Below are 26,525 nucleotides of genomic sequence, written 5' to 3' on the forward strand. Positions count from 1 at the left end.
TATATTTAAATTTGATATTTATTGTGCCTATATACTATTCTGAATATTTGTGAACTGTTAAGGATGTCTTGCTCATTGGTATCAGGGAATTAGCTGTTTCTTAAGAAATGTGATCAATAAATTCAAGTAAACTGGCAGAGCTGTCTAAGTTAAAAAGAAAGGAAAATAGTCAACCCATAACTGTCACCAAAATTAAGTTAGGAAGGAATGGAATAGCATCAGCTATTAAATGAAGCTAGATTTTTTAACAAGGAAAGCAAGCCAAAGATGGTAGATACGTATTCATACATGTTTGCCATCCTGGGCAAGGCAAATGAAGCAAAATTTGCATTTTAGCTGACACACATGGTAAGAAGAAAGTACAGAAGTGAGTGTGACTTGAAACTTGTCACTCAGAAGTTCCAGAAACTTGGAATGTCAATTAATATACAGACAAAGGTGAATTTTAAAGTAACACTCTGTAAACACATGGAAAAACATATTTCCTTCAGAAACAGACTGCTCTGTAGCCTCAAAAAGGGGCATCAAAGCTGGCCCTTGAAAGATGTTTGCTGTTCTTACTGGAACTGCTGCTTTTACTTTTCATCTCGCCTGCACTCAACCGCCCTCAACCAATAGGGAGAATGTCACAAGAAAATCTCAGGACACACTACAACTAAAGTGGCCAAGTCATTGGAAAAAATTCTGAACAAACCAATCAATTAAAAATGAAGTTGATAAGTTGATTACTTTTTTCCCTCATAAATGTCACCAGTTTTATTACAATGCTTCAAATGTTTTTTTATTAATAATGCCATTTATTGGAAGAGAGCTAACCTGGGCACTGACTTGTTTATCTCTGATAGCACTAGACTGAGCAGTACAATTGTATTGATACAGCTCAGCCAAGCAGCAGATTGGAAATCCACACTATCCAAACTATTACCAGTTTCACTATATAAGGTAGTTCACTTAGAGCTTTTTGGGGTATATCTGTGCATAGCACTTCATTCTCCTGTGCTCTAGCATTTCTGAAGAGTCTGACTACATTTTTGTGAAAACAAACAAACAAAACCCCAAAAAAACCTAAGCCAAAACAACCTGCACTCTGACCAACTCTACTAGGTAGTCATTAAAGAGATAGGCTCTATATTGCCCATAAAGGCTCTGCTACAGAAGGAGAACAAAAAGGCAGATGCATTTTCCATAAGGAAAAAATAACCCTTTTCGTACATCTGGTTGCAACCATGTCAGCTGCCTGCTGCTGCCTGCTTCTTCTTTCAGGTTATTTCCCCCAGTAGCCTAGGCCCTCAGCTTCTTGTCCAAGCCCTCCTTCCATGGCTTTAGTCAAGCTGAGCTGAAGCAGTATCACGTGTTTGTGTTTTATGGGGGAAATAACACATCATGAGGCTGAACTGCAGTAGCTTGCCTTAAATTTGCAACCCCCAGTGTCTTCCTCTTCCCTCAAAAAGAAAACAAACCATGAACACTCATTGCAAGACCTCCTTTGGATCATGTAGAAGACACACCAGCAGAGATATGTTATTGAATGTATGCATGATATCTAAACCTATAAAAAGCCAGTAGAGCTTCAAGTTCAGGAGATTTTACACTTATGATTTTTCTGTCCTCCATTACCTTTCCTTTTCAAAATCCATATAAAATCCAAGATTTCCAAGCAAAAGTTTAGAATTTTAAAATTGCGCAGTATCGTAGTTTAAACATGTGGAAGACAATTCAGATTTCAAAATTTTGAAAACCTCATTAAAGTTTTAGATGCATGTTTACTGCTACACTTTTTTATATGCATAAATACAGGCTGACATCAGCATACCCATGACAGGCTGTGCTAAGGAAGTAAAGGGATTCAAGACACAGACATCAGAAAAAATCCAAAATCAGACACACAATGTGTTACTACACATGCATTTCTGAAACAGATAAAAAGTATAAATTGGCAAGAAATTTTCATAAGAAAGATGAGGTCAGCTTGCCCTTCTGTGCTATTGAAAGCTCTCAGTCATGTAAGGCTAAGAATACTCTAATAGGTTGAATTTATTGGTTGAAAAACTTTTTCCCTTGATGGAACCAGATTAAGATTTTCCTGGCCTTGAGAGAAAGAAGCAATTAACTAGGAGTTTTCACTCATCTACAGCCAAATTAAGGTTGGTCAGGCATGCTATTTTAGTATATTTGTGAAACAAACATAGCAACAGTAGACTAACTCCTGAAGAAAAAAATTATTGAATGCTGGGAAACTGGCTGTGTAATTCAAAGACCTAGTCCTTCCCATAATGAAGTTCTTTGTCGGCATAAAATTTAATACTTAAAAACTAAAGACTACAACTGCATTTGGCCCAAATAATGTCAAGTTATTTTTATGAGGATCAATTTGCTCTGTAAATTCCCTAAAGAAATTAAAGAAACTAAGAATTAAATTTTTAACTTTTCATCATAATTACTTTTGAAATGGAGAGAATTAAACTAACGACAACCAAGAAAACTTTTAGAAAATGTAAATCCTTATCTACTTGGGCTGTTTACTAATTTAACCAACTAAAAAGTCATTTCCCTCAGCAGTTTTCACACATTTTCATTAGTGTAGATCTTAATTCATATGTCCCTGCATTTTGAGAAGAAAATGTGGTCAAACTCTTCAGAAATGCTAGAGCTATTTGGGGTGTATCTGACCTTATACAGTGAAATCAGTAATAGATTGGATAGAGTGGTTTTCCAATACATGTCTTGACTGAGCCATACCAATACAATTATAGTGCTCAGTGTAGTGCTATCAGAGATAATCAAGTCATTGCGCAGATTAGCTCTGCCCGTGTTAAATTGTGCTATGTAGACTATTTCCCACTGAAAACCATAACTCTATTATTGGAAGCAGTTGGAACCCGAGTTTCGAATTTTGTCCAGTTCTGGGTAATTTCCAAAGTACATTCTGAAACCAAGGTGGATTCAGAGAAACTCCATCTGATTTTCCCTAAAATCTTATTCACTTCATTGTTTTCATTGTTTGATATTTTGCTCAAAGTCTGGTACGCTCTGCTAATCTTTTTTTTTTTTTACTTAGATCTATAGCTTTATTAGCAAACAATGATATTTTTGATACTGCGACGTAACAGTTTGCTGTGCAAATACTGCCTTCTTTCAACATGTTTCCATGAGAGTCAACAGGTGTGAATTATGAGACTGATAGTAAGAATTTAGGGAATGCCTAGAGCTATTAAAGTAGTAGTAGATCTCATATCTTTTACCTTTGCCTATGATAACATATGAACTCCACCTAAATTTGCTTGTAATGCTTAAAAAGAAAGGTTAATGAAAACCAAATGTATGTAGAGATCAGTAACTGAATTTTCTATAATTAATATATTTTTTCTTTAGACATTACTACTGCATATCTTGGAATCATAGTTCCAGTTAGAAACCTGTTCACTATGAAATCTGTGAATATCAGCCTTCAGACAAAGTCCCAGCTGCAAGCAAACTTTCTATTTCATAGTCTGAAAAAATTGACAGAAAAGACTGTAACTGTTCATATGTAATGTCAACAATGTGGAAAATATCTTGAAAAAGATGCATTTCCTTCCTTCCCTCCTTCCTTCCTTCCTTTCTACTGGGGGTCATTTCTTACCATACTGACAAACCTGCATGTACTTAGACTTTAGTAGTAAGAGATGATTCTTCAGCACTGTTTGGAGGCAATCACTAACCAAACACAAAGTATAACACTTTGTAGTTCCTCTCTGGAGCGTACTCTACAAAGACATACTTTTATATTTTGAAGTCCGCACATGAACTGTTACCACAAGACACTGTTAACAGTTGCCCTTTCGTGTTCTTTTAAATATAATGCAAATCCTTATCCTATTTGGAACTGTTTTGGTGATCAGGAGCTAGCAACACATCCTGAAAATAAACAAACTTTTGAAGTACCATCTAATTCTGCAGCGTGGTAATATTTAGGTTTAAATCCATTTTTATAGAACACCTGTTTACAACGGTGTGGTACCAGCTGACCATTTACATTTTGTACACCACCACAACTTTCTTACTGCCAACAACAGCATCTGCCATCCCCTTGCAGCTCTTGTTCTACAAGACACTGGCCAGCCAAAACACAAGAAAAAGCAAACAGAGCTGCCAGAAGATGGACTCTGCACAGCAGCTAAAAACTTTGGGATGCTTAGAGAACTGCTCTGAAAACAAGAGAAACCCTGCACGTTAAAAAAGTTGTCATGTTCAGAGATAAAAATTTTTGACTGATGTCTATTATAAGGCAGAGGAATACCTACTCCAAAGCTTATTTTTAGTCACTTGAGTTAGCCACCACTGTCTTTTATGTATTTCAGAAGCTGGGTGCGATTAGTGTCAAAGCCCAATACTGTCTAGCCAGTTTCTTTTAGATATTCTGCACATGGAGGGTGTCATGTTTGATATAAAATCTACTTATTTAAAGATTATATTACAGGGGATTTCTGATTTAGCAGAGTGATACAAAATATATTGTATAATTCAATACAAGTTACACTTAGCAAAATGTATATACAGCAATTGCAATACACAGTTCAATCACAATACCAATGTGATTCCCATTACCAGTCTCTAATATGCTCACCATCATGATGCCAGTATGCCCAGTTGCCAGGAAAGCATAAGTCAGTTGAAGTCAGCTCAGGCCCATTGCTCTCTTCAAAATTCTTTTGTTAGTTGTTCAGGTATTATACTCTATGTTAGACTGAGCCAGGCTTTCATATCCCCCCAGGCTCGTCTGGCTAATCAGGGACACATTCACACTCTTCTAATGAACACCCAGAGAAACATTTACAACACCAGTCCATCCACTCAACTTCTGATAGCAGCTTACCTAAAACAAAGGCCACTGCCTGGTCCCCTTGGTGTTGAGGTAAGCCAGCTTCTTCGCAAAAGCTGTGGTCAGTCACACCCTGCATTGTTTCCTGAGCTTCATGGGCACATCTCCTTGCCCATCTCCTCTAAGCCTTCTCCCACTGCAGGATTTTATTCGTCAGTAACAATCAGTCTTAATTTGTAGGCTTAAAAAGAAAATAATCAGGGAGAGTAAATTCAAATACAACTGGAAAACATGGAACAGAAAGTGCTAGAGTCACTGGATAAGGAAAAAAAATAGTATGAATATAAACATGATAAAGCTGGAATTTTGCCATGCTCTTTAGGTCCTGTACAGGAGCAACCTGGCCTAGTAGGTGGAATACCTCCTTCTGAGGCACGTTACTCGTAACTTGTGTCACCTCTTGGCATTACAGCTGGTGAAACTATCTAGTGTCTATATAAACCTCACTGAGTAACTGTCTCACTGTCATGAAGAGACATTTTCAAAACATCCCTCTGTGGTAGGAAGATATTAGTCCCCTTTCACAGACGGGAAATTAAAGTCTGAGACAGACTGTTTTATCCAAGGTCAGCCACAGTATCTGCTGTCTGAGCTGGGATATGAACAGACATCCCCGCTGTCCTACACCAGTACAACGCCAACATCCCATCTAATTCTATCAATATGTTTATATTGAATATGACCTTAATTTAGACTTGATGTCAGCTTAAGCTGCTGCTTGCAAGCCCCCTTGCAAGCCTGTAAGGAGTTAACACGGTTGAAGCTAAAACTTTCAGTAAGTGCGAGTTATTTCAATTACAGCCCACAACAGTATGATTTTTTTTTTCTCCAAACAACAAGGACGTAAGTCTCTACACAATAACTTTTTCAAATAATTAAAGATAAAACTAGGTCAATGTCAAGGATTAAGAGGTACAGCAACACAAAGTTAATCAAAGTTAATATTCATCAGGAGAATAATCACATTTTGTTGTGTTCCAGACTATACTTTCAAATGAAGTGCTAAAATGGAAATATAATAGTGTTTCACGTTATTTCTTTTCAATTCTTAGCAATTCTGCCATGAGCTCTGCAGCATCACGTCTTCCATTCCATTGCTGTTAAAACACCTAATACCACAGGGGTCCATGATTCCTGTAGTACAGTAGAATATGTTAGGTCTAAAATCTGAAATTTATACTGCCAAATTCACATCATTAAGGCAACTGTATGGAACTTTTTAATCAAGGTAACAGTTATAGAACTTTCAGTTTGCATATCCATAATTTTCATTTTCTTTGCATTAAGAAAAGTCTTCAGAAATAAAAATAGACAAAATCTCTTACTTTGTGCTTTAAGATGGTGATTATCTAGAGTACCATTAACACATAGGAAAAAATACAGCATCTAATGACAAGCAGAAGAAACAGGTGGTAAACAGAAATAAATAAAGGTACCGTTAGGAAAGCACAATAGACAAATTTAATTCACTATTATATTGTGAATTTCTGGAATTCCTTCAATGCAGTGCCAGCATTTTTGTTAAACAATGCCTTTTTTTTTCTTCTCTGAGGAACATTATATTTCTATTGTCTTTGGTATCTTCAGATTTTGTTATTATGAAATAATTTCAGAAGAGTGTTTCTAGTGAAGAGAACACTTGGCTTGTCACTGTTCTTTACTTTCTGAATAATGTATTTCATGTTTTTAAAGGTCATACATGGAACTTTTAATAAAAAAAAATTTACTTTAGTCAAAATCCCCTTACTTAGGTGTACAGTCATAAACATTTTTGTTTTTCATTTTTGTTTACCAGACAGTCAAAGCATAGACACTGAGATAGAAGCTGAGCTTTTCTGCTTACGTTTTTGAGCTGACCATAGCAATTTTTAAATCTGAGAAAAATAAACTCAGAAAACTCTCATTACAGTCACTAAGTCAAAGAAATCAAGGAAACTTAACAATAAAAGAAGCTGATACAAGATACCTTTTTGCACTGCTGAGTTACAAGGAAAAAGGCAAATCACAATATTACCAACAATGTCCTAGCCTCTCTTGTTGCTATACGTTATGGTGATGCAGCTACTGAAAGCCACAGGATCTTAGGAACTGTTATGCACAACATCCAGGCAAAGCACCATTAATGCTAATGGAGCTCAGAGTAGCCCGGGACACCTGTAACAGATGCTATGAGCTCCTCTGGAAAGCAGCCTACACTTTTACAATTCCATGAAATACCTCACAAATTCATAACATAATACAAATTAACAGAATCATATTTTAAACATAAAATGCCTCTGCTTTGAGTGATTGCTTTTCCATAAAGCACGCATATCTGTCTATTTTGTACTTTAAATCTCTGCACCTTTGCTCTTTTACCTTCACAGCACATCACAGTTATAATGGCATACAACAATATATGTGTGCTATACTTGAAGCCATTAGACTGACAACTGTGTACCATAAACTGCTGTCTAAAAATATCATTGTTAATGTGCTGAAACATTATCTTGTTGAGGTAATTTAGAGCTATAACACATTTCCCTTTATCTTCCCTGCCTCTAAGCTCTGTGGTGCAGTTCTCAAGCACTGTACTTCTATTGTCCAATGATCATCACAAAAGCAGGTATACAAAAAGGTAAATTTCAAATAAACAGAAATTAAAAATTCACTCAAAGAACTGTGTCATAAAAACAACCGATGTTGTGCAATAGACGTTTATGTGATTCAACAAAGAGCTGTGCAAGCTAATCAGAAAAAAATAGTGATTTTATGCACAGTTCATGCAGTATGGATGGGCATAAAATTGAAGAAGTGGCTCTAACATATAATAGGAGTTTGCTTTTTTATTCTATTGCTTAAATTCTGACTCCTGAGCTGTTGGATAAATTTCATTTTAATCTCATTCTACAGCAGATACAGTTTAAATTATCTGCTATTATTTTCCAAAGCCAAAAGAGACTATAGTCTTAGCAGTGCAGGATTTGGCATACTTAAGATTTTAATGATCTACTCTGAAACAGTATTTGTGAGTAGTTGGAGGATTTACATACTAAGAAATATGAAACTCTGCTGTATGCTTAATTCTGTTATTGACTTGCTTGGAACAGTAGATAAACCACACGTACCTGTTTCTCTTTCTGTAATTCATTATAAGCAGTAATGAAAAGGACAGCCTTTGTCTGTCCCTAATTTACAACACGTAAATAAGGTATTACAACCAATTAGTAAAATGAGGCTCTCATTTACTGTGGAAAAAAAACCCAAACAAAACCCAACAGGAAAACAGAGGAGTAGAATTCCAGGATATGTTGGTTTGAGTAAGGAGAGACTGATTTTATCTTTACACAGATACTAAACTACCTCTCCTCTAGTGGCTACGCTGAACTGTTTTTCTAAATATTACTAGCCTCATCACTAAGACCACAAGTTGCTAATTGTATTTTAAGAGGCATATTATAGTCTAATCACAAAATCACAGAATGGTAGGGGTTGGAAGGGACCTCCGGAGATCATCTTGTCTAACCCTGTGCTTGAGCAGGCACACCTAGAGCTGGGGGCACAGGACCACGTCCAGGCGGGTTTTGAATGTCTCCAGGGAAGGAGACTCCACAACCTCCCTGGGCAGCCTGTGCCACTGCTCTGGCACCCTCACAGGAAAGAAGATTTTTCTCATATTCAGGTGGAACTTCCTGTGTTCCAACTTGTGCCCATCGCCCCTTGTCCTGGCATTGGGCACTATTGAAAAGAGCCTAGTCCCATCATCCTGACACCCACCCTTTTGATATTTATAAATATTGATAAAATCCCCCTCAGTCTTCTCTTCTCCAGGCTAAACAAACCCAAGTGTCTCAGCCTTTCCTCATAAGGGAGATGCTCCAGTCCCCTGATCATCTCCGTAGCTCTCTGCTGGACTTGCTCAAGCAGTTCCCTGTCCTTCTTAAACTGAGAGGCCCAAAACTGGACACAGTACTCCAAATGTGGTCTCACTAGGGCAGAGTAGAGGAGGAGGATAACCTCTCTCGACCTGCTGGCCACACTCCTTTTAATGTCTCCCAGGATACCGTTGGCCTTCCTGGCCACAAGGGCACATTGCTGGCTCATGCTCAACTTGTTGTCCATCAGCACTCCCAGGTCCTTCTCAACAGAGCTGCCTTTCAACATGTCAACCCCCAACCTGTACCGGTGCATGGGGTTGTTCCTCCCCAGGTGCAGGACCTTGCACTTGCTTGTGTTGAATTTCATGAGGTTCCCCTTGGCCCAGCTCTCCAGCCTGTCCAGGTCTTGCTGGGTGGCAGCACAGCCTTCTGGTGTATCAGCCACTCCTCCCAGCTTGGTATCATCAAATAATGAATAATGAATCAGCTGCAGCTTTCACTGGAGTATGGACAAATTCTCTACAAATAGAATTTCAACAAGTAACTTACAGACAATAGGTACAGAAGACTGGGTACCCAGAAAAGTTTCAAAGTCATCTACAGCTGCCTATACACTAGTGGCAGGCATTTTGGTAGTTACATGCACAGAATTTGCCCTTCCTTTGTTGCTGTTATGAGAACAAGCCTTACAGGCTTGTAGGAAAAGGAAGAGAAAGCCAGCACAGTTTCATAATGTCCTGCTGATAAGAATGTCTGAACTATTACATTCTGTTTGAAAATGTCCTTGGCGCTTTTACTTAAGGTTCTCTGGGAGAAAGAAAAGTCAAGTCCTAATAAATCATTCTTCTAATAGTAATGATAGCAAATAGAACTGATATCAGTCAGCTGTTGTATATCAGGAAAAATTGCCTCCTGTTTATTTTAAAATGACACAGTTGAACCATATCTGCACTGTCTCGTCTCACACATTTTCTGGAGAAAGGGCTTCTACTGCTCGTTATTTAGTAAGGGAATAATAATAATAATAGTAACAACAACAATAATAATAATAATAATAGTCAGTGGAAAATGGGCACTAGAAGCCTTGCATGTAGATATTCATAGTCTCTCTACCTATGACAACACTAAGTTGTTTGAGACAGGAAGTGAAATGCACGCTGTAGTCCCACTTCAACAGTGACGCATGGTCTAGTCTGCATTTCTCTTTACCCAGCAATGACAGGAACATATTACTGTCTACTAACTGAAAAATGGCCCAAGCATTTTTGTTTACTGATGAAATGTTTTTGAAGGAGTGAAAAAAAATTCACCCTATTGTGGTAAGACAAATGGGTTTGAGTTAGGTTGAGATAGGCCTGGCTGGAACAAAGTAGGGAAAAGCAAGCTTGAATAGTGAAAGCTACAGACAGCCCTGAACTAGGAATCACAAGGGAAGAGAAGGCTGAAGATAGGGTTACTGTCTTGCTTTTTTTTCTGATTATCAGTATATATTTGAAGTCAAAATCCAGGAAGCAAATGTGTCAGACACAAGAAAAAGTGGGGCTTTTTCACAATACTTTCTGCAAAGACTATGAACAGTGTTTGTGACACACATCATTCTTGCTGAGTTGATACGGTAAAAATGAAGAAATTTAGTTCCACTATAGGTTTTCCAAGAAAATAACTGCATTAACAATAAGAAAGAGGAGTCAGACTTATTTTTTATTTGTTTGAGCATGTAGAGAGGATCACACTTAAATATAAGCAAAAGATTTAACAAATTAAGCATCATATAAAAAAAGCTGGAAAGGAAAAGACATCCTCTAGGCTTCTATTAAATCCACAAGAAAAAATGATCAACTGCATCACTACCACAACAGTCCTTGCTCAGAACAGAACTCTGCGACAGAGCCAAACCCTTCCTCATGTGGACACCCAGAGGGAAAGAAACACTCTTTGTTATTGAAAAAACACATAACTCTGCCTACATTTTTGGCCAGTGACATGCAACAGTCTTGTCCAGAGATTCATATCCAGTGAGAAGAAAGAGAAGTTAGTTCATTTGCTCTTTGCATGGAGACTAACTAAAGCATACGGCCTTTATCCTCCCCAAACCTGAATGCAGGAGCAACCTGGTTTTACTGTTTACATACTTCATGGCAAAGTCTTGTTCATCTCAGTACATATGTTTCTTCAGAGGGAAGGTTAAAATGAGGAAAAAAAATTATAAACCAAGAAGACAAAAAACCACAGTGAATTTGCCTCATGAATCCTCTTGGTACAATTTAACCATCAGCTGATCAAAACAAATCGTATGTGTAGACATAAAAGCTAAATACTAATGGTAGAGTATGAAACAGCATAAACAGATTCTTGGGTACCTTCTGCCTCCCTTAGGTCCTTATCAGTAAAAGTAGTATTACAGATTTCAGAAGAAAGATATGGAGCACAGCTTACTAGATGTGACAAAACTCAGCCTTAAAAAAGAGAAAGGAAAATTAATTTGTTGAAATATGAGAATTCTGCTGGACAAAAAGTACACTCAAATTGAATGGATTTAATCTATACACATTTACAAAGTATGTATATCTATAGATCTCTATAAGTATAATAATGTAAAAAATATATGAATATATTTTAGAAAATTGAAAATCAAGTCTGATCAAAAAATCCTCTAAGAATGAAGTGCTGTGAAGACAGAATGAGAGCAGGATAAGCAAGACTGAACCCTGAGGTGGACAAAACCTGAAAATAAGACAGTTACATTGCCTTTAATAACAACAAGCTGTAAGAAGCTGTAAGAGCAAAGAACATGGAGAAACTTGTAGGCTTTGTCATCTGAACTTTGAGATGTCAAGAGTGTTTTCAAGGTCCTTAGTGTGGATGCACACTCCAGCTGCACCCTGAATCCAAGATGTCATGCAGTTGTATCAAGACATGTTTCAACCCTAAATCATCCCCTCATCTCCAGTGCAGCTACTGAAGCTATCATCACATTCTTATTTCTAATCTGACCAATGTGCGGCAGAACCAAGGCAATTTGTTTTTCAGACTTTCTGTAACTGCAGGCCTGAATGTCATATGGATGATAAACTTTTGTAGGTAGTAAAAGAACTGTGTGCATGAAACCAGTCTCTGCCAGTGCTGCAACCTGTCAGCTATAGAAATGCATCTACTATCAGTTAAAAATCAATACTTCTAACCATCTGGGTGGAGAGCATCCAATTAAAACAAGTGAGAATATACAAGGAAGTACATTATTTCATTTTAGTGAATTACCCTTTCTTTAAAAATGAACTTAATACTCTGCTCAGAGTAAAGATGCACACAGATTATTTAGTATACACGAGACACAGCCTAGTGCCACATAAATGGGGGGGGGGGGGGGGGGGGGGGGCGGAGAAAGCAAAATTGATTAGATCTCTAGTTTCTCTATTAGTAACCTTGGGTTTTTTCATACACAGCATATTGTAGTGTTTCCACAGTTCCAAATTCTAAGTAAAAGAATGGTCTAATGTTGTAATGAGTATACACGCTATGCAGAACATCTCTTCTGCATTCTTTTGCTAGAGCTTCTTTTGCTCTAAGATCCCCTTTGTGCCATTCCTATCTGTTCCCAGTGAATGAAGCCAGGGCAGAAAAAGCCCAATAAGACAGGCAGATTTTCTCTGTTTCACCAGTGAAAATGTCTGTTAGCAGAAATGCAGCTATGAAATTAGGGATAAACCAGGACAAATATTCAAACCTGTTTGAATCTTTTGTTTGCATTTAGGTATTACAGGACTAAATTGCAAGGCTATGATAAAGAGGTGAAGTGAGAGAGAGACGTTTCATTTAATTTAGTTAAGTCACAAAGGCATGTTCTCCAACATTCTAAGCTTGCAAACATTATGCTCAGACCAGATTTCTTGAATTCACAGAAAATAATCTTATGCCTAAAGTTAAGCTCTGAAAGAACTTTCCATGGGTTTGGGCCTTAAGTAATGTAGCAAAGAATCATGATAAAACACAGAATGTGAAATGGAAAACTAGAGACTAACTTGACCCCATAAAGGTAATATGCAATTAATATGAACACTGGTCAAGCTCCTCTCCCCCGATTATTGGCTGAACACCTTTTATGGCTTGGCTTACCTATGCCCTTTTTTTACTGTACAGGCTCTGAATAAATGAATAAAAAAACATAATCAGAGGATTAAGTAGAAAATAATTCAAAGACATCAGAACCATTAGCCATAAAATAAAATGCTAGATATTGAGGGAAAGGACTGAATGCATGGATGGATGGATGGATGGATGGATGGATGGGTGGGTGGGTGGATGGGTGGGTGGGTGAATGCATGGATGATGGATGGCTCTCAGAGACAAAATAAAGTGAGCTAGAGGCAAATCTTGGTGTTCATAACCTTTCAGAACAACTTTCTGGCACAACTGTTTGTCTGAATCATACTGCAGGTCATGAATTAGTTTTCAGTCACTCCTGTTATCCCAATGTTTTTTTCCATCACTTTCTAAAATAATCCATTTTCTAGGGGTTTGGGGTTTTTTTTCTTGGTTTTTTGTTTGGGTTTTTTTTTCCTCCCCCTTCCCCCAGTCAATTTCCAAATCAATGGATTTGATTCAGTGTTCTCATTTTTTAACCAAAAGATTTAGGGCATCCACAGACTGGTAAATTGAACATAGAGCTCCTGGTTCAAACCATTTACCTGTTCATTTTCGAGAATACTACTCCTGTAACACTGGGAAAAGGATTTGCATTCTTATTACACACTTCTATGATCTAAATAAAAAAGAAAGTCAAGCTGGCAGAGAAGGTTCTATGAAAATCTTTCAATCTGATAGTGAATCAAATGAATTTGTGTTGCTCTGTGATCTGCGCTCTAATTGCTTAGGGTGTTTTAAGAAAGCAAACAACTTTTCATCAGTCATCAGGTCTTGATCTTTTCAATTCATTAATACAGTCATGATCTGCCTCAGAAACACCTGCATTGTTTCAGAATGGTTAAAGTACATCCATATGGTGATACATTTGAATACATATTTCCGAGGCAAATTTGATATCATACCTGGCTTATAAACCTGAAATTTATGGAAATTGTTTCTTTTCTCTTTCAATAACCAGAAGGAAAAAGCTGGTTTGCTTCTTGGACTAGTTTTTTTCCATTGCTTTGGGTTAAGTACTTAATTCTCAGCACCAGGTAAAAAGACTAAGTGTGTGAGACCATATGACCATTGAGGTAATGAAGCTACTTAAAGTGGAGCGTAACTGTACCAGTTCACTGAAAAAAGTCAACAAAAGAATTCAATCAAAAGCACTCATTTAAGGGTGAATGGAATGGAATGCAATGAAAAATTGCATACATTTTTCTGACTATTTGGTGTTCAACAAAAAAAATCACATATATTTTACATACAATTAAGTACCAAATAAATCTTTTGATATTCAGCAAAGAGTCTTATCTACTGGGAAACTGTGGATATGCTTTGACAATACACATTTTGGTCTGCCTACTTATTCTACGCATGTTGTTTCCATTCCCTTCTGCATGGCTTTTGGCCTGCAATGAAGAAGCTAAACAGATGTACAGTTGCTAAAGCAAAGAGCAATGTGTTTCTCTCCACATGACTCCAAGGTTCATTATTATTATACCTGTTTCCATGAGTTCACTATGGGACTGTTAAGCTGTACTGTTTCACTGACCAAAATCACTGGGCTGAGTGGTTTTACATGCCCTGATAGTGGATACGCAATATGCAACAAGGTTATCACGCAGGTACAGATTTAAATTGGGAAAATAACGTCACTCTTTCTTCATCAACTCACTATTTATCACTGAATTAAAACACTGAAGTTTTCACTCATTTTTAGCAGTGAAATCAAGGATAATAGCATGTAAATGGTGTGTATTAAGTTAGAGTCTCACAATGTTGGCTTTTTTCCTAGATAGCATCCTTGAGGATATTACGCATATGCTTAATTTCAGCATAATGCTAGGTTTCTGCATTGGAAAATCTCTGTTGCTTGATCTTCTTGTTTGTTTGTGTTTTCATTTTACTTAAGCAACATAACATAAAGAACTAGAATACTGCTCTGATGGCTGTAGAGGTTTATGAAACAACAGGCTCTCCTATCCAGCTTTTCTAATGATATTTTCTTCGCTCCAGTCCCCCCTTCTCCAGGAACAGCGCATGTTTTCAATAAGTGCGTCATGGATGTGAGAGAGTATCTTCTATGTTTTGGAGAAAACTACTACAGGTATGACTGAATCCTGAAGTTAGGCACCCTGTAATGGCTACAGAAGCATTTTCAGAGAAAAACTCAGGCCTTAGAGAATGAACACCTGCATGAAACCACCATACAAGGAAACAAAGATTAAGGAAAGTGGAAGGGGAAGTTCTGCAGAATTTCATCTGCCCTGGAATATTTACTGGGTGGAAAGGGCTTTGGCATGTCATCAGTGGAGGACAAATAGGCCAATATTCCCAATGGTGGTACTAGAAATGCTGATTACTCCATTGATGTTAACTTCCACTGTTTCTCTGAAAGTGACACTTTGATCCAGAACATTTAATAGCCAGCATGATTCTGACCTTTGTGAATACTGCTCACATTTCTCAATGCTTCATTGATGAGGAAATTGGCTGACCCGTTTCAGCTGATTAGAGGACCTAGTTTCCAATTGCATTTTGTATGTTCAGCCAAATAAACATACCCTATTGAATATGGCCTGCAATATTTTAAAATTAAGGTGTATGCTAGGCCTGGTGTAGAATGGGGAATGAAGCAGGGAAGCCATAATACATGGGATGAATCTTAGCCTCATTGAATCTAGGGGAAAATTTGCTGCTGGCTTAAACAAAGCCACAATTCCATGGGTAGTTTTGTTTCCCAATTCTATTTTTGATTTGCTAAGTAACCTCAGGCAAATAATTTCACCTTTTTGTTGCTTGTTCTCTCTGGCTTTGATCCTCTTCAGTCAATTGTGATAGTCCCTGTGCCAAACTGTTACAGTCTCTTACTGCTAGCTACAGAGTTCCTAAGCACAATGGCACTCTTATCTTAGTCTTTAGTTATCGTCGTCTTACATAAATGCCAATATAAAAGCAGACTGTATCAGAAAATCCATGAGCACTCTATATTTCGACTGGGGCCAGTTGCAGAATTGCTGGGGATAATGATGAGTACTTACACATGAACCCTCACTGAAGAGAATCTTTTGATAGCTACAGACAACAGAAAACACCTCATACAGGAAAGTGTAGTACTCTGAGATGCATGGCATTGAAAACAGTGTATTGATACAGAGTACCTATAAGCCAGACAAGGTGAGAGAATTTAGAGTAGGCTTTCTTACTACATTCTTTCCCTTGCACTTATAGCACAGATTACAGACGATATGTCTGTTTCTGTGTCACAAAGCCTACTGCATGTCAACACTTACTCAGCGCAGGGCAATTTAGGGTGACAAGTACTACTTGAAATATGTCCTTTAACTTTCCTTAATTGTCAAACTTCAAGAGTTATCTTAAAATTAATTTTGTTGCATTTAAGGTCCAGCTTTATGATGATATAATTTATTTTGGACATTACCTGTGACATTGTTCTGCCTGTCAATGGAAACATGAAAGAATATCATTATAATGAATATCCATGGACTCACATAAATCACTCAAAGTACTTCCGATATGCATGGAGATTTTCCATTGACCCTGTAATGACTTTAATAAAACTGTTTCAACATGAGCTGTGTCAGCAACAGAGATATGGAATGATGATGTTTCAGCGACATAACCTCAGCTTTTAAATGTTTTGGGAAAACACTGTTAATTTTCTTTTGGTAGTGTATCATCCTTCCCAGATTACAGTCTCACAGTACAGCATAGACACCATATGCCAGGAACACATGGGATTTCCTTTTTATGTTGCTTCATAACATCAGGGAGCTGTGGTTATTACTTGGATCAAATCAAAGATATTAGGAGTATGTCTGGTCATCAAAATAGAGATGTGAAACCACTGTAACTTTAATTTAGCCATAGGAATGAAGGTGATATGACTGACAGCCTGGAGGACTTGGATAGTGACCGTCATTTCCATCGTGTCATTGCTACGCCTAGGCTTACTAAAACTAGTCTTGTTTAATTTTGTGGGGTGGATAAAACCTTAGAGGACTGTCTTTGAACAGTAGGAGGCATCACAGTTTTACATCAATGCTACCACTGGTGTAATTCCAGTAACCAGAGAAGAATGCCGTGAATCAGGGGAGGGTTCAGCATCTACCATGGAAGGGAATCAGACTCTTCATATCCGTTGGTAAGTGAGACCTTGGAAGAAAACCCCACTCACCCAGTTTCAGTTATAGTAAGGTAAATTTTCTCTCTCCTCTTCCCAAATTTTTATAGCCTGACCTGCTTCAAAGTGCTGCTCTTTGCTTACCAGGAAAGACTGGAAAAGATTCAGGCTGGCTATGACATAGAAACTTTTGTAAGAACTGAACTGCTATGGGATTTGGAGGTGGAAGGGAAGACGACTGTTGAGAGGAAAATGAGGTCTCCAGGGAACTTCTGGGATTAGTGTGTGTAGGGACTAACCCTTGTCAAGTCTGGTAAAGAAAAGCACAGAGTTTTGCTTTAGGAGAAGGAAAAAGCTACAAGATATCAGATTAAGTTTTCTGTGCTTTATGTGGGAACTATTACTGTAAAGAAGAACACAGCTAAATAAAAGTAAGATGTCATACTTCAAAACAAAAGTAAACATGGCTGTTGTACTCCAAACTATCCCTCATGTAATTTCCAGAAGTTTTAGATACTAACATCTAAAATCAGCAACATACTCATTTCTCATTCTCAGATCATGGTCCTGGAGTTCTGAGATTAAAGGTAATTATGTGATTTACTGTGTTACAGGTGTATGGAAAAAAACTTGTCGTTGAAGAGAATGAAAGATTTAACCTGAATATGTTTCTGGATGCAAGAAAGAGACAATGAAGTGTAAACAATGACATTTCAGGGTATTTTTTTCCTCTCTCTGACATAGATCCTCTGCCTGGTGCATACTGGTAAGCAAAATAAATGATGAAGATGTCAAAGAAGGAATTCTCAATCTCCCTCTTCTAAGGTAACTGCATTTTCAAAGCCAAAACCTGAAAGACATGCCTTGAGATGATAGCAAAATCAGTGAAATAGTGAAATAGTCACATTTTACTGAAATTTTACTCCCAATGTTTAATTAATACAAAACGGTAGAGAAAAGGGAGTGTATGCAGTCCAACATGTACAGGATATGAATAAACAAAGGCTTCTAAGTCCTGTCATTTTCTCCTGCATTGCTTTTGCAGCTAGTGATAATGAAAAGTGAAATTATCTGTGCACGTGACTCTGCTGACCTGGCTAATTTTTTTCCTCAGAAGTACTGCTTATGATATTCTCTAATGATGCAAGGTCACAGAGTGAGCATTGCAAAGTAGTATCAGTTCAAAGCTTGGGGTGCACATCTGAGATGGAAGTTCATGGTGCAATAATATCTACAACCACACGTACTAGAAGCTACACAGTAGAAGACACAATGTGTCTTAACAGCTTTGCAAGAGGAATTATACTAAAATCGATGTACTACTGGAAAAGTGAAAGAGGGCATCTGAGAAAAAACATATAGAGCTATTGCCAAGAAGTAATACGAAGGAGGTGATAATAGCTAGAGAAAAAATTTACAAGTCAAACAACTGAAAGATTTGAGAAAATGAAAGAAAATTACTGTAAAAGAAGACATACATTTGACTACTGTAGTAAGTCACTGTGTTCTAGCAACACCATAGAGGCATTTTGAAAAATAATTGGCAAGTGTTGAAGCAATGTTAATGGTTTTGCAATTCTATCCACAGTATCTTAATACTTATTGCCTGTTTAACAGTTGATGATTACCACTTTAAGGTCCTGAAATGGCTTGAGTATCCATACCTTAATACCCAGCACAAACTGGGAAGACGTTTGCAGCTTTGCCTGCATTCTTTACCAAACAAGACTGATTCACAATTCAAGTGCTTCACTATAGGCTTGCAATTCTGCTTGTCATTACATTTCTTATTTATACTCTACCTGCAAACCTACCCAGCTGCATCTTTGTTTAGCTGATTCTGAGAATGACTAAATTGTCAGAGCCAAGAGTACTTCTGAGCTCTTTGACCAGCAATGTCCAGCTCTTGATTTGGGTGAACCTCAAGCATGCTGCACTTCCTCCTCTTCCCTTCTTATTCCTGCACCTGGCTGTCCATGTGTCAGGAAGCAGCAGGAGCAGCCTTCTCTGCAAGGGAAGGTGAGCCAGAAGCTGAGGATCACAACAGGGCAGACGGGCTGTTTCCTCATCAACAATGTGTGCACTGCCACAGTACCTCAACAAGTAGGGCGGAGCAGTTCCAGTGGCAATGACCAGGGTCAGCTGTGGTCCAGTGATCAGCAGGCAAGCCTGTAGCAGGTCCAAGGTCAAGCCAGGAAGTGAAGGCAGAGGGGTCAAAATCAGGATGAGCAAAGTACAGGGCCAGGCACGGGCATATCTGCATCACAGCTCAAAGAGCAAGGGTCTGAGCACAAAAGCAACTCCTGAATAAAGTGGGAGAGACCCCCAACAAGGCTTCTCACAGCTCTGTCTCACACACCTCTGATCTACGGTTACACAAATGCATGGCTTGAAGCACTGGCAGCTAAACCCTACCAGTGGGGAGAGAGATGTTGCAGAACCTCTACACCTCACTTAGGGTCATTGCACCCTGTGTACATGGATTAAAAGAAAAGTAGAGGGTATTGTGGCCAAGCCCCTGATCTGGACAAGGTCAACACGGGGATCATGGAGTACACTATAATACACTGCTCTGTCTAGGTCCAGCCAAAAGTAACCACTCAGGTACAACATTCTTTAGATTTCTGGTAAGACATTTTCCTGAGTGATGTGACATAACAGTTAAAACATCAGCATTATGCAACACCAATAAAGGCCTTAACAAAGTTAAAAATTAAATGGACAAATCACACTTATCAAGAAGAGTATTTCCATCTCGAACTCAAAGGATGCCTAGGCATTCTTGGATGATGATGATCAATGGTGATGAAGGGAAGTAATCCTAGGCCAAAAAAGCTCTCCTCTTGGATTGCTGAACCTGTTTATATAAAATGCATTATAATGCAGCCAAATGCAAAACTGAAACAAGAAAGACAACCTACCTCTGTTAATAAACAGCTGTTGTGGAAAGAGGGAGATCAGAAAATCATTTAGGGAGTTGGAACAGACAAGCAATCTAACATGAGTTCCCAGTGCAATAATGACTCAAAAAGGCTAATATGATCCTTTAATGTATGAGGCCTAGAGTAATGAATGTGAGTTGAGGAACGACTAAGGGTGTTAGAAATTGGCAAAACTGTTTGAATGGCCACAAATGATGTCAGTGGAACACATCTTAACAGAAAAAAAAATGTTCAAAGAGCTACTTACAGAAAGAGAAGCTCTGTCTATAAGCTAAAATCTGTTTTACTTGTTAAAACAATGAGTTACTATTGACAGGGATAATTCCTGTGTTTTTAAATTAGTAGGGAAAGGTATATCAGGAGCCTAGAAGTCATAAACTGAATCTGGAAAGTAGTAGCACGGTGTTAATTTTACATAGTGAGAGCGATAAAATCCTAGATAAACAGCTAGTGGGGTGGTAGGCTTTTATCTCTTGGACTGAATTTTCAAATAAAAATTGAAGGGTTTCCTGCAGAGGCACAGAGATGAGAAGAAGTTGCAGTTCAGTTAACAAAAGCTCAGTGTTTAACAGTGCCTTTAGGAAGTCCAACTAAGGGAGTTGATGGTTCCAGCCAGCCTTAAATTCTCAGAATCTCAGACTAGCCAAGTGTGTTGTCTGGCTGCAGCTGATATAGATTAAGATGTTAGCACGTCTCACTGTACTTTGGGCTATCAATGACTGCAAGAACACTAGATGTACTAACATAACTGCCGGGATACTCCCTAATCCAGTTTTGCTGAAATGATCTAGGTTAGCAAAATGCCGTCTTTAAAGAGGTAAGCTAACCTGATTATTTTGTCAAAAGTGAAGATGTAGTCTATCTCGTCTGCCAGCAGAACAGAATGCCAAATGATTTTCCTGTTAGCTACAGAATGTATATACATTTAAAAACCTGGTGGGTTGTGACTGAAGCAAAGAATGTAGCCAAGGAACTGCAGAAGTTATTTAAAGATCATAAATATTTGAGATACAGATTTTAGATGTTAGGGTGAACCTATAAATCATCTATGCATCTGCCAAACTCATGAAGAATGGTAAAAAGGAAATTAATAATTTTATAATACCATAACATGAACCTGATTTAATGAGAAATTATATCACTGATTCACCAGAAGGAGAGTATTTTTAAATATTCAGCTTGGATGAAATATGTCTGAATTGAAACCTATGGAAAGATGTACAGATTTTAAAAGCCCTCACATTGATTTTCAGATAAAATACATGCTAACTTATAAGCTTATTTAAATATAATTTTTTTTATTAGCAGCATATCCCATGATATTACTTACAAATGTATTTGTGAACTTGTCAGTCTCAGACAATCAGCTGCAATAACGTATGTATTTATACAGAAATTTCAACTTAAGAATTGGTGTAATGATACTTAGTGTCCTATTGCCACAGAGTGCAAGGATGTGTTTTATTCTTTATGCCACAACCTTGAACAGTGTATGAAAGAGCTTAATTTGTCAGCTTTTTGCCTGTTATTCATCTGTTGTTCTGTATCAACAATGTATTCCTCAAGGCAAACAAATGTAACAAGCTCAGGAATTGAAAGTTATTTCTACATTAATATTTTATAACACAATTCCCTTATCCAAGTGTCATTAGCAAGAGTACAGATCAATTTCAGATGGTATTTAAAAGATTAATTTAAAAACAAAGATTGCTACAAGCTCTCTCCTACCCCTAGTTGTTCTCCTCTCAAGCTTTAGGGTTTTACCTCCCTGAGGGAACATTCATTCCCACATGGTGGCTGAGTGGAACAATGGCTTGCAGCAGTGGTCCTGCTCTTTCCCCTTTCTCCTCCCACCGCGGGAAGGGAGGTCAGGCCACTCCTTTCCACCTGCTCTGGCACTCATCTGATCCCTAGCTGAATGAGTCCTGTTCAGTAAACTGGCAGAAAACGACATGTTCTTTCCTGGTGGGTGAGTTTTTTTGCTGATTCAGTCAAGCAGAATTCTGCCATCTCACATGAGCGTTACAACTTGTCAGGCTGGGCAGAAACTTCAGAAGCATTCCTGGGGCAAATAACATTTCAATGTATCTCATTTCTCTGCTACCTCTCTTGTAATGACCGTTATAAAAATACTGCCAGCTTAGTAAAAGGGTTTGGCTCACCAAGGAGTCAGGTGAGTGCCAGAGCCGGCACAAGGAAAGGAGTGGCAGCAAGTTCGTCTGTGGGAGTCACCTCATTCAGCTCTGGTGGGCTACTAGATTGGCTCATCTGGTCTTATGGGACTGCACCCCTAAGCATGCCACACTGGCAGGTGTTTGGGAGCTGTATGAAGTCACTTTGGACAAAAAAAAATATTATTCTTATCTTTAAACACTGAAATGGCCAACCCCCAAAAGCATACCTAACTGGTTTTAGATTGCTGGGCCAAAGATCAATTAATCTTTTTTAATGGTAAGGAGCTGAATGCCTTTAACTGGAAAAAACTTACAGTGTTGCTCTCTTCCCCTAATTTTGCCACTCTGAAATCTAGTTGCATTAGCTAAGGTGAATTAGCATATGGGCGCAAGAAAAAATGGTCTGGGGTATATGAAGGCATCCTTAAATTGGATATCTGCCAGTGGAAATAGGACAGTGAAATGCATGGTCCAATAACAGTAAATTTAAATTCAGGATTCCGACTTCTGTATCCAAAATGCCATGGCCACATGATGCAAAGCACTGATCTGACTGAAAAAAAAATAATTCCCTTTTGCAGGTTCAGGTTTGTTTAAGGTATGCTGAAGGGTTGATTTTTCATCATTACAGTTTATACTAGATTAGACATCACCTACTTTCAAGCAGCTGGCAGAAAGGTCTAAAACTGTTATAAGCTCATCTTTATATACTCTGGCTAATTCTATAGAAATGCCACCGTATGCTCATCCTGATCCAGAACAAACACATACTTCTATGTGAGCTGCTGATGGAATACAGTAACGACATTCAAGTCACAGTCTTAGGGCAGCTGCAAAAGCTCTGCAAATTCAGGTCGGCATCCCCTGGCGGGGGGATACACATCAACCATCTTTGGCTCAGGCAGCATCAGTGAAGCTCTCAGTGTGCTCCTCCCAAGGAATCCATTGCCCACCAAGGAAGGAGGCAAAAGTGCCATCAGGAATGCATGGTACAGCATATAGGTAGACCGCTTCTCACGGTGATACTTCTCCCTTAACACCCACTTATTTTCAAGTAAACAGCCCAGTAAAATAGAACTATGAATGGTGGTCAGTCTAACAAATGGACAGTCACGATGAGAAATGCATGAAAACCAGCAATATACTTAAATTCCCAAACCTTGTTTTAATGGAATATTTCTTTTACACAAAAGACATCTTGCTAATCATATCCTCATAACATATTCCACATTCAACCCTTTTTTTTTTCCAGAGAAGGAGTTACCTTATCCTGTGCTGATCACCAAACTGAGTCAGTTTTACATCTGAAGATCTTTATTTTTCAGCACTTATACTGGAAGGAATAGTAGGTATTTAGAGGATATCAGGATCCAGTTCATCACTAGAAAAAAGGCTCCTTCTCAAGCTAATGATGCACTAAAGCACTGATGGCATAAAACCAAATGCTTGTTTGGTCTTGTTCTGAAACTGAAGTCTTGCCCTCTGGCCGAGAACCAAATGTGCTACCAGACGAGTGATACAGAGACACTGAAGAGCAACATGAAACAGTAAGACTGCCAAGACTGCACTGTATCACCTTCATATCCAAGGCTTTTGTCTGAGTTAAAAAAAACCCAACCAAACAAACACGAAAAAAAACCCAAAACAAAACCCAGAACAAAAACAACCAAAAAAGCCACAAATAAATAAACCTTTGTCTGGAAGCATGTAAATCTATTCATGACTGCACCACAGGGAGCTTGGTAACATGTAACGTTAGATCTTTTAGCAGAAATTGGACACATCCACTTTTTGCTAAAAGTGTTTTCATGCATTTTCCACCAAAACATAATTACCTGTCTGTGAGGGATTTTGTTTTCTGTTTGATTTTAAATAGAAAGCCTTGTTGCCTCTAATCTAGCTTGAATGCTATGGACAGGCAGAACTTAGACTTGAAAATAGAGACTGTTCAAATTGCTAAACATCAGTTAGTGAAAAGACTGATAAATATTTCTAGGACATTCTTGATGTTTTAGCTGGGAAGTAGATGATCTACCCTGAATAAAGTGCCATGTACATTAGGATACACTGAGATACATTAAGAGTTGGAAAGAGAGAAATGAGTGCTGAGATACACTTATGAGGGAAGGAGGTATGCTTATAACTACAGTAATGTAATTTCTGGCACTGCATAGTAAATGAAGTTTCAATTTCAGTATGGGATACCCATATTGACATAGTTATCAAAGACAAAGCCTTTCCATGTAAGTTGGCTTAGAAAATGAACTCAGTCATTATAGGACAGTAGGATTGCATCTATATTTGAGTTGTTGAAAGAGAAATGCCTTGAAAAATCAAACACCTGCAACCAATATTGCTATACCAGGGAAAATTTCTATTGTAGACCTGGTATAAAAGTTAAATATTGCCTTTGTCTATGGCCCTGTGTAAGCTGCATCCTCTCATAAGCAGCGGCACGTTTCCACAATTGGAGTCCAAGGTTGAAACTGCGAAGGTAATGACTCGAGTCTCAATTGTACCATGCTTTTTCATAGATACCTTCCAAGTTACTAACTCATAAAAACCAGTTAGATTCCACAGTCAGTCTAGTATATGTACCTCACAGAAGTGCTACTGAAGCCAACTAAAAGCTTAGGGACACTGACTTTCTAAAACTTGGCAAGATTCATCTCTGAAATTAGTGGATCCCCACCCCCTAAAAAAACCCACAAACCAACACCCCCCAAAAAAAACCCAACCAAAACCAACTAAGGAGGAAAAATGCTGAACAGGCAAAAATAAACCCTCTAAAATCCTGGCATAACAATGTTGAGAGAACAATGAATATAAAAGGAAACAATCTAGAATGGCAAGGAAATGTTCCTGACAAATAAACGAGTGTTCTCCCATTAGCAGTGATACTTTTCAAATAAAATATTTGTTAATAATTGATATTATTACATTTGTTTTGGAATTCTAAGCAATTCTTTTTCCTAAAGGATGTTTGGTAGAATGTCATTGTTTTCTACTCCAGGAACCCAACTGACCCGTCTGCAAACTGCAGACATCACTTCTTTGGTGCAATGTCACAGTTCTCCACTACTGCAAAGCCAATAAAGGGCTTTATTATATTTGGGTCTGTGGAAAAAAAAAAATGCATTTCATACCTAAAAACAAAGGTATAATAACCCAGATTTTGGACAACATGCATTTGGAAAACAAGGTTTACTTGAGGCAGATAACTCACCAGTGCTTTATATAGCTTTATATAAAAATGCCTTTTGTGCTGTTTGCAAAGAATATCCCTTCTGAGTCCAACTGTGAAGAAATACTTAGCGGGAAATGACTATATTACTCTATACCTATGTAAGCTAATAGGGTAGGACTGACTTCACAGGGAAAAGAAATGACTGATATCCAGCCTGAAGTGATTTTGTTTCTAAGAAATCCAAAGCACTCAATGGTACTTGCTTAAAAAACATGCATACTTTTATTAAAGGAACACGTGGCTTTCCAGGGGTGATTCAGACACCCCTTGGTAGCAGATACTGATGGAGCAGGTACAGAAGGTTGCCTGCAACTGGCTATTTTCTCTAAATCTGTGCCAAGGTTCTTCCAGATCCCACGAAATGTAAAATGTTTCTGTTTTAGCCCACGTGCACACAGAACTAACTCTTTACTTTCTGTAGCGATTTAGTACTCCTCTCTGCTGCATCCACTTTTAGTTGGTCCAACTGAGAAAGTAAATGTGCTTATTTTGCACTCGAGTAAAATCACATTTGGACAATCACTATTCCCTTGTCCCTCCTGTGTAAAAGGCCTGGACGGATTATTTCCTTGCTTTGGAGTCTATATGTAACTCAGAGGAGATGGGTCTCATCTCTTAAGTCTAGGAGGAAAGATTCACTTCAGGGCAAACGGAGCCTTAAAGGAAAATTGAAATGTTTTAATCCGATGGATGGAACAACATGAAATCAAAAAGATGGGCCATGCATTGCAAAGTAGATGAAGGGAACTATTTATGGGGAGTGGTTCCACAGGAGATCTACATAGATGCTGCAGGGGTGTCAGCGCCAGGGCACCCTGACGGAGCCTTGCTTTCACCCAACCTCACAGATCCACCCTGGTTTGGGCAGGATCACGTCTGCTTCTCCCTCCCCGCACAGCAGCGCTAAGGTGTTAATGAGGCACATGGGCCAGCATCCCTTAGGACAGGCACATGCTAAAGCCCTCGGTATCATTAGCTGCGCCTCCTTTTTCCCCTCCTGCGGGAATTTTACTCTTTGGACCAGTTCCGCCCTCCCTGCTCACAGTACGCCTTCCCTCCCTCCTGCCTCAGGCCGCTCGGCTGCGCATCGGGAGGGCAGCGGGGTCGCCGCCATTTTGCGGGGGTCTCTGGGGGCGGCGGCGGGAGCGGCCCCGCACGGTGGCAGCGGCAAA

General features: G+C 38.5%; 1 long non-coding RNA gene across 4 annotated transcripts in view; it reads right to left on the reverse strand.

Moving 5' to 3' along the window:
* Window positions 1–19,169, reverse strand: part of LOC135317566 (uncharacterized) — a 32,418-nt gene extending 13,249 nt beyond the window's left edge. For 2 of the 4 annotated variants that reach the window (XR_010376380.1, XR_010376378.1), the window contains exons 1-3: window positions 19,086–19,169; window positions 18,793–18,997; window positions 4,856–5,042 (exon numbers count right to left, since the gene is read on the reverse strand). This is a non-coding gene — a long non-coding RNA (uncharacterized LOC135317566). The remainder of the gene's footprint in view (window positions 1–4,855; window positions 5,043–18,792; window positions 18,998–19,085) is intronic. The other 2 variants (XR_010376379.1, XR_010376382.1) reach the window with 2 other exon arrangements.
* Between the last annotated feature and the right edge of the window lie 7,356 nt (window positions 19,170–26,525).

The sequence above is a fragment of the Phalacrocorax carbo genome, chromosome 1 (assembly GCF_963921805.1).
Source record: "Phalacrocorax carbo chromosome 1, bPhaCar2.1, whole genome shotgun sequence".
Taxonomy (NCBI): domain Eukaryota; kingdom Metazoa; phylum Chordata; class Aves; order Suliformes; family Phalacrocoracidae; genus Phalacrocorax; species Phalacrocorax carbo.